The following is a 9,236-nucleotide window of genomic DNA, read 5'->3' as shown; positions in this document are numbered from 1 at the left end:
CCTAATTTTTCTTTTTCTGCAAGGGTTATGTGAAGAAATAATCACCTGGTAACACCTCCGTCTCATCTTGTATTTAAGCACTAGTCTTTCCCTACCTCCTCGCTCAGTATTGGTTGGCCTTTAGAGCTACTTAGTTGCGTTACGCCTTCTACCTCTTCGTACTATTCAGGTTCCGACTTTGGTTTCTCCCCTCTTACTAGGTTTTTTGGATTACGGCTCGGCTTCGGTTGCTCTCTCTCAGTTTGGATCTCTGGCTTCCCCTGGACTCTCGGCTCTCTCCTTCGTCTACGGTATTTGGAGCACGACTTGTCTCTATCGGCTCCTGCAAGTGGGTTCATTACTTGGTTTCGGTTTCACTGGCCGAATCCTTAACAAGTAGCTAAATACACAGGTCACACTGCTCCAGTTGAGGCTCAAACTCACAACCTCAGCATGACTCTGCTGGGCATTGCTGTATAAGCACCGCACGCTGACCGACTGCGCCACTGGAGCTGTTTAACACCCTCTCCTCATACAGACTGACGCTGCAGAAACACAGGCTGCAAACAGGGTTTCGGTTGTGGATCCATCTCCACATGGGGGAAAGGGACAGTAAAATAGCAAGGAAAATACAAGAGAAGAAACTGGAAGAATTGTGCTCACTGCAAAGTAGAAAGGAAAGAGGTGGCCGGATACGTAAAACAACTCCGCAGATAATTTGTAACGACATTTTTTGGTGACAATCAGCGGTCGGATTTCTCTTCAGGTTCAGCTCTGCAGTTTGAACGTACATTCTCCGAGATTGGTTAGTTATATGTGATCAGCTGATATTAAATAGGACTAATAAGAATCAATACAATTGATGTCTGGCAAAGGCAAATAACCTTTGTACATGATCTGGAATGTGACTGGTTAAATTTCAGCACAGTTGCTACCCCCTTTATAAAGGGTGTGCACACTTATACAACCAAGACATTGAAAGTTTTTTTTTTATTATTGTTCCAAAAAATGTTCCATTTGTTTTCTTTCTTAAATGTTGTTGATTAAAAGATGTTATTAAATGCGAAAAAATCTGATTGTGAAAAGGTCAAATTCTTAGTGAAAAAATCAGTAATGTGAGGAAAGATGAATTGTGGGAGCCCCTTGACTCCTCGTGTCGTTCTGTATTTCTCGCTCATTCTACTGGGAGTTGTGCCGTCGCTTCTGGATAAAGTCTGTCAGTGGTCATTCCAGATGGGTCAGGTATGACTACACTTCGGCACAAGAAGAGACATGTGATTTGCGAGGATCCCGGCAGTGGCTTTGTTTTTTCTAGAGCCCAGATAGCTCAGTTGGTAGAGCATCAGACTTTTAATCTGAGGGTCCAGGGTTCAAGTCCCTGTTTGGGCGGTTGTGCTTTTCTTCAATCTATTGTGAATGTCATTCTAAATCGTCTTTTATCTTTCCCTCTTCTAGCTGTACTGTGGTTATTTTAAATGCTCATCACTTGTATTTTCTTTAGTGTTTCCTTTCACAAACCAAAAATGTTCAAGGTGATCTTCTCACCACACTCCACGTAAATAAATTAAAAGAAATCACAGTAGAGTAAAGGACACGCAGTGAGGAGCTCCCGCAGTGAGTACTCTTGAATACGACAAGAGGAAAGGCACACTGCACATCTGCGGAACATCGCAAAGTAATTTTTTTATTAAAGGTTCAAGGAAACCTGAATATGTTTGCTAGAAGTATTTCAGAATCACATTCAAATCGAGTATGATTGCTGCACAGATTTGCCGTGTGAATTTAGAATACTGTTTGTGCGTTGTATAAAATACGCTGTTCAAAGCTTTTAAAAAACTACAGAGATACGTTTCGGAATGCGTCTTCCTGTAAAAATAAAATCTCTACACGGGTGCTATAAGCAGAGTCTGAAGCCTGCTTAACAGAAGAACTATATTCAGAGGGCCAAAGAAGTGAATATTTCACCAAGTGAGAGAAAGCATCTCAGAAAAAGGAGGTGCAGTCTCTTCCATGCAGAATAACACCACAAAGTCAGACTACAAGTGCTGAAAAGCTGCTATCAAGGGTAACCCGGCCGAGCGCTCTAAGGAGCTGGATTAAAGCTCCGTCTCTTCGAGGGCATGAGTCGGAATCCCACTGCTGCCCAGTATCTCCTTGTTAAGAATCATGGTTTTGTTGTTGTAGATTCTGCGCAATTAAATCAGTTTCAATAGAATTAATTTGAACAGTCATATTTGTTTTATTCCTCCTACCATGGCAATTTGTGCTCAAAGATTTAACTTTTTTGTATTTTAAAAAACATGCTAGCCTTGATGGGAAAGTAAGCAGAACTGCAGGTGTGGTGGCCAAGTGGTATGTTGTCGGTATCAATAAGGTCAATAATCTGTTAAACATTTTATGCCATTTTTTCCATAGATGATGTTCACGTTGGAACAGTGAGAAAGGTGTGGCCTGGATGCACTTGAACCATCACCTTACTATAATTTTAGTCCCAACCTGGCCGCACTAAGCAATTGTACCACAGAGACTCCAACGAGTCGGTTTTCTCCATTTGCAGTTTTGGGTAAAAAATAATCTGCACTTTTAAGCAAGTATTGTATTTAATTTTGCAAATTTCTTGAAAAAGGTTGTTTCAGAGAGAAACTGAGTAGATAGAAATAGCCCAGTCAGTAGAATATTGAACTTTTTATCTCTAGGTCCCTAGTCAGGCGACTGATTTTCTTGCAACTACTGTGAATAGATGGTCTTTTGTCCCTCAGTTTTTCAAGTTGTTCTATGAATGTTTGAAATGTTCAAAATATTTTTTTGCTCTTAAGCACTTTCCGTCACAAAGTTTATGGTGTTCTTGGTGCTGTGCTGCACGTAGATAATGTAGACGAGAGCACAGGTAACAATACAGGACAAGCAGTGAGGAGCTCCCGTAGCTTTCAACTCAGTGCAGAGTCCAGAGGGAGGCCTAGGTCGCTAAACAATCAACAGGTATCTAATAATGACATTCACAAAGGTGACAATGTGTTTTTTCAACATATCCTTACATTTACCCATACAGCACAATTTTCTATACCCTCAAATCCCCAATGTAACTACTTTCTCCTGAGAAACACAAGTATAGAGTGAAATCACAATAACTTATACAACAAATCTATTCAAACGCCCAGATATGAGAGAACACACCCCTTTAAATATGTATTTCCTTCATTTCAGTTTTCTTCCCTCCCCAGGATACCTGAAAATTCACTATCGCATATTAAAGGCTGTACATGTAATACATCTACTAATAAAGATGGACATTAAAGTTAATTATTAAAAAATTACACTTTTCATTAAGACATGTATTGATAAAATTATTGTGAATAGTTGTGGTGTCTGGAAAGCAATTTTTGTTAAATATAACAATTTTCAAGTGAGTGGTGCATAAGCTTGTTATTTAGTGACTTAATTATTTCCACTGCATTCACAACAGTTCTAATGTGTTTGCTTGTTCCGCATAGCCTGCTACTGAGTTTTTTCGGAACTGAAACCTATAAGAACATTATTTAAGATGCACCATGACCGAGAATCGTTCATTGGGACTAGGATTAATATCAATTGAAAGTACTCCAAAATAAAATATTTAACCTGAATATTAAAAGAGTAGGAAAGTATTAAAACAACACCATAACGTCTTGACTTCCAATCTTCTTCCAGGTTCAGGCCATGTACAGTAAAATGACATAATCAGTTGAGTCATGCCGAGGCTGAAAGTTTAAGCCTCACCTGGAGCAGCCTGGTTTTCTGTCTTGACAAAAAACGCGTTTTGTTCCACAACGGCGTGAAATGATCATGTCTTTCACTCTACTTCTCTCTTGTAGTAAAGCAGATCTTGCTAGGTGAGCATTTGCTCCGGTAAATTAGGTCACTTTTCATGATAACTCACTTCTTCTAAACACAACATTTCCTGGTGCATGTTTTCTCCATGAAAAAATACATTTTCCCTTACATGATTTCTCATTTTGTTTCATCAAAGAGTACAGAAAGAAGAAAGAAAGAAAGGAAATGTGTGGTAAATGAACTCTGTCGTCTGTGGGAGATGTCAAGCGCATTGGACATGAAAAGTGCCCGATAAAAGCCATTTCCGTACGTTTCTCTTAGTGTCAGGGCTCCTGTTCCGTGTAAAGGAGGCAGCTTGCTCAGCCAGCAGACTCAGGGCTTACTGAACGCAGGTGTCTCAGAGCGGTGTGTCCAATCGGCAGTAAAAGAGGAGAGTTCTGCCGGCCCGGTGGCTTAGTTGGTTAAAGCACCTGTCTAGATAACGGGAAATCCTGGCTCCAAATCCCAGCAGTCCATCGCCTGTGTTGCACTGGACACCCTGTAGATCATCAAAAAAAAATATTGAGCTCCTTAGTAATGAAACTGCCGGATAAAAGCCATTTCACATCCTTTCTCAACTTGCTCAGCGAGCAGGCTCACCGCACACCGAACAAAGATGTGACAGAGTGGTGTGTCCACCTGGCTGTAAAAGGGAAGTACTTTGCCGGCGTTGTGGCTTAGTTAGTTAAAGCGCCTGTCTAGTAAACAGAAGATCCTAGGTTCAAAACCCAGCGGTGCCTTTCTTCCTGTTTTCTCGCACCGCTTATTGTCATAGACAACATGCTTCTGCATTATGTTTAAAGGAAGTGTTCATTTAGTTTTTGGCACAACTTGTTTTTCAAGAAATCCACACATTGCGAAAGATAAAGTGCTCATCTTTCTTATCAATGCAAAATAATTACTGCCAGCTGGCAAGAAAATGACAATGATTTGTTTTTACTTTAGCCAAAAATCTGTGAATGTAGAAGAATACGACATGTGTCAGTTTCTATGGCACACTCAGTCAGGGTGTCCTTCAGTTAAACACAATGTTGGTAGATCAAACGCACCCAGAGACACACTTCGAATTAATCCGATCTAAACATTACCTTCTCTAAATGTGATTGAGTTTCTTTGCACGTCCTTAGCCATCTTGATGTTTGGAGAGATTTTCAACTTTTGACACGAGTCAAACTACAAGTAAATAGTTGAGTACCTAAGTCAATATCACCGGGAATGTGAATATAAATGTTAACATCAATATTTCTGCTGTCTCCTGAGAAACACAAGTATAGAGTCAAAACACAATAAATAATGCTAAAAAATTATTCAGTTAACACCCAGATGTGACAAAACACATTTAAGACTTACATCCCCTTTAAATATGTATTTCCTTAAAATCAGTTCTCTTCCCTCCCCAGGATACCTGCAAATTCACTATAGATACATATTAAAAGCTGTGTGTAAGTCTTACATGTGTTCTGTCACATCTGGGTGTTAAATTAATAGATGTGTTGTGTTATTTAATATGATTTGACTCCACGCTTGTGTTTCTCCAGAGACAGCAGAAATATTGGGGATTTGCGGCTACAGAAAATAATGTGAACTTTACAGGCAGAAATAAGGTTACGTTAAAGAAACAAAAACTTATTGTCACCCTTTTCAACGTGATTTTTTAAGACATTTGTTCGGAATAGTATATCTTCTCGTGTCTGTGGCTGTTATCCTACAATAACGGTGGTGAAATAGCAGGAATGTGCAGAAAGAATCGGAGATAGAACAGAAGACCAGTCATCCAGTCGATAGTAAGGTTGTGTAGGACCTCACATACTACGATGTCAGTGTTGAGTAGTGTGGTTTAAAAGCTTTTTCACGAACCAGGAAGGAGTAGAAATCTACAGTCTTCTGATCCGTAATCAGACACGTTATCCATTGTGCCATTGGCGTTTGTATTGCATTCCCATCCAGCACCACATTGAGTTCAGAGCTGCTACTATTCATGTGTGTTGTACGTGTGTCTAGTTACTACGTCTTTCATTATGTCTGGTTTAAAATAATGTATCTTTAAAACAGACAAAGGGTTTATGAGTCAGCCTGAAATTCACACACGAAGAATAAACAATATCGCGTTTAAAAAGAATACAGAGATGCCGGCGATAGATAACGGAGCATCTTAAGTGCGCGCTATCACTGAACTAAACTCCCGATCATTAAGTTTGTCAGCGGCTTTTTAATTGTGTTAGGAAGAGCAAACAGTCCACAGTGTACATTTTAAAGGTCTAAGCAAAACAATCAGACGTGAGGATTATCCAGAACAGGAGCCTTTACTTCTTTGTATACTGAGCTTTCGGATGAACATCAAAGTAAAAGACAAATTCGCAATTTTCACTTTTTGATTAAGGAACAAGAAAACACCATCCTTCGAGCTGGATTCAAACCAGGGACATAAGAAATGCCCACTGTTTTTGTCTACAGTCTTAAGATCTAGCAATTGAGCTATCAAGAGGTTGGAAAGTAAACGCTTTGTCACACATGTAGCCCAATGTAGTGTAGTGTTCCTCTTTTTAAATCCGAGTTCGACGTCAAAATACTCACTCCCATAGTATCGTTCAGAAGAAGAAATGGACCAGAGTTCTTATAAAACGTTTGAAGGGACATCAGTGCAGGCTGAAATTGACCCTTTTTCTATTGGGATCAGGATCATATAAAACCTTTCTTTTGGATTGAGAAGAGGATCATGGAGACACTCAAAACATCCCTGTCTTTGCTTCTTTCAAGGATGAATGGAGTATTGAGCTGCAAGCATCGGTTCAAATCAAAACTCTCTGCTACTGCAGTTGCTTGTTTGAGAGTTTCTTCAAATCTTTCAACTGAACGTTGATATCAAGGGATATTGACAGTAATATCATAGGGACTTTGGTTTTCTTTTGATCGAAAATTGTATTAAAATACAAGTCTCTTTCACAGTTGTATAATACTTTCCCTTGCATCCTCAGATAAAATTTCTAAATACCACAAAGTTACAACATATGGAATAGCATTTATTTTAAAATGTATTTTAAAACTAGCATTTATTTAGAGCTATATTTAGAGCTTAGTAAAGATAGCATTGCTAATATTGATGGAGTAGAAATGTAAGCTTTTTCTGAACTAAAAAAGTCCTACAACACCTCCTGTAACAGGTAAGGACTCATAGCAAGACATTGCTATTGCATTGTGCATTTTGCAGATACGACCAGTTTCTGCTTCTGGTGAGTGCATCTTTTCCAAACTGAAATTAACAAGAACATTTTCAAGATGCGCCATGTCCCTAAATCGTTCATCAGGACTACTATTAATATCAGCTGAAAGCAGTACAAAGCATCAATTTAACCTAAATATTAAGAGACTATATCTGTCAGCTACTGCTGTAAGCCATGTTCAGCCAACGCTAGAAATATTACTGCTCTACTACAGTAGCTAAAGAAAGCAAGTCCGACTTAGAAACGGACCACAAGTCAAAAACATAAACTGACAAGGATGGGATTCGAACCCACGCGTGCAAAGCACAATGGATTAGCAGTCCATCGCCTTAACCACTTGGTCACCTCATGATGAGGGCCATCCCCCTTGGGCATGATTTTGCTCGGCGACCAGGCTCAGCGCACATCGACCTCAGATGCCTCAGAGTGGTGTGTCCAAGCGGCTGTATAAGAATAGGTAATAGGTTTATTCCATGTTATTCCAATAGGTTTATTCCATTGAGGGTGGGTACCCACCTGTATAAGAATAGTGTTCTGCTGGTGCTGTGGTAAAGCTGGTTAAAACACCTGTTTCATAAAGAGGAAATCCTGGATCCGAATTCCAGCGGTACCTTTTTTCCCGTCTTGTTTTACAGAACATGTAATTTGGGACACTCAAAAAGGTCTTGATTTGGTTTAATGCGTTTATTCATTTCCTTTGCAGAACAACTTGTTTTTTTTAATCATATAGCTTGCGAAAGATGAAATGCGAGCGAATTGTTTTGTTCACCAAAAGTATGTAAATGAAAAAGGTGTAAGCATTTCTGTGGTGCAATTGGTTAGCATGTTCGGCTATTAACCCCAAAGTGGGTTTTTTGATCCCACCCAGGGACGCACTTCTTCCTATAGTAAACATTATCACTCCAAAAATTTAATTTTTCCGCAAAACCTGAACTATTTTGATATTTGCAGTAGTAAACAATTACTACCAGTACCAGAGTCAACATTACCGGGAATTTTCAATAATTACGGACATAAAAACTCTCTTGCTTTTAACAGAGCGTTTCATAATTTCTAACTATGAAAATTATTTAAACTGCGACACTTATCATTCATCTTTTATATAGCATTTTAAGCGAATAGGTAATTAGATTGTTCATAAACCTAATTGCTTTTTCTACATAAACACAGTGTGATTGCTCTCTGAAAATGCTTTTTCTTTATATTTAGGCTCAGATTTCAACTATAGATCGTATTATTATAAACTTTCTTGGAAAAATGTCTTTTATGTAAACCATTTTTGCTATTAATTCATTTAGGGCTAGAATACGTTCATTGTCTTCCAATCGAGTCGAGTTGGCATTGGAAGCTTGCCACGCCCGGACTGTTACACCAACGCATTAGCATGTTAAAGCGATTTCATTGAGGAGCCTAGCTTTCTTAACTAGTAAGTACTGTACTTCCTACTTTGAAAATACCTGTGAAACCGGTTTAATTTGTCACAGCCAGCACTCCCGCAGAGAGGGGGGTTGTACTCGTTAATGTCTTAGCACAAAGCAGAAACTTCTTGTATTTTCCGATGACATACAAGTGGAAAGATTACAGATTTTAATCGTCTTTTTTTTGAACCAGGGAAAATCTGATCATGTTTCTCTATAACAATAATAAAAAACTTTCTTTTACATTATTTTACATATCCCGCTTACACATCGCACGACTTTAATGAATCTATTCTTTATTAATACTAAATAAATAATACTAAAAATACTACAGCAAAGAGGTCACTTGATTTTTGGAATAATTCCAAATAGCACAATGATCCACTGGCATCCCTGAAGTCTGTTTAGTCCATAATCTTCCAAATACAATCACTAAGCAATTATAAGAATTATACCATCCTATTTCTTTGTGATGTCCTGTAAAAACTAAACCTATTTTTATAAGGCTTTTACTCAAAAGATTTCCAAACACACAAAGCATTTGTGAAGTACTATAGTATTTCTAAAGGGTACTGGTACAACATCAATCATTAAAGCTTAACCATAAAGTTTAGATTGCTGACTATGGACTAACTACATTAACTAACTGCAATGCAACAGTATACATTTTACAAGTAAGAATATCTGGTTGAATTCTTGCATTTGTAGCCAATTTAATGCGAGAGATTTTAAGTTTTAACAGAAGAAAACTACGAATATGAAAACAGCC

General features: G+C 38.5%; 1 non-coding gene across 1 annotated transcript; it reads left to right on the top strand.

Moving 5' to 3' along the window:
• The first annotated feature begins 1,295 nt into the window (after positions 1-1,295).
• trnak-uuu (transfer RNA lysine (anticodon UUU)) lies at positions 1,296-1,368 on the top strand. Its single transcript has one exon. It is a non-coding gene; the product is annotated as a tRNA-Lys (tRNA).
• Positions 1,369-9,236: the final 7,868 nt, after the last annotated feature.

The sequence above is a fragment of the Lepisosteus platostomus genome, chromosome 5 (genome assembly GCF_059453375.1).
Source record: "Lepisosteus platostomus isolate fLepPlt1 chromosome 5, fLepPlt1.hap1, whole genome shotgun sequence".
Classification (NCBI taxonomy): domain Eukaryota; kingdom Metazoa; phylum Chordata; class Actinopteri; order Semionotiformes; family Lepisosteidae; genus Lepisosteus; species Lepisosteus platostomus.
Note: the sequence above shows the minus strand (reverse complement) of the source record. Positions and strands in the feature narration are given on the sequence as shown.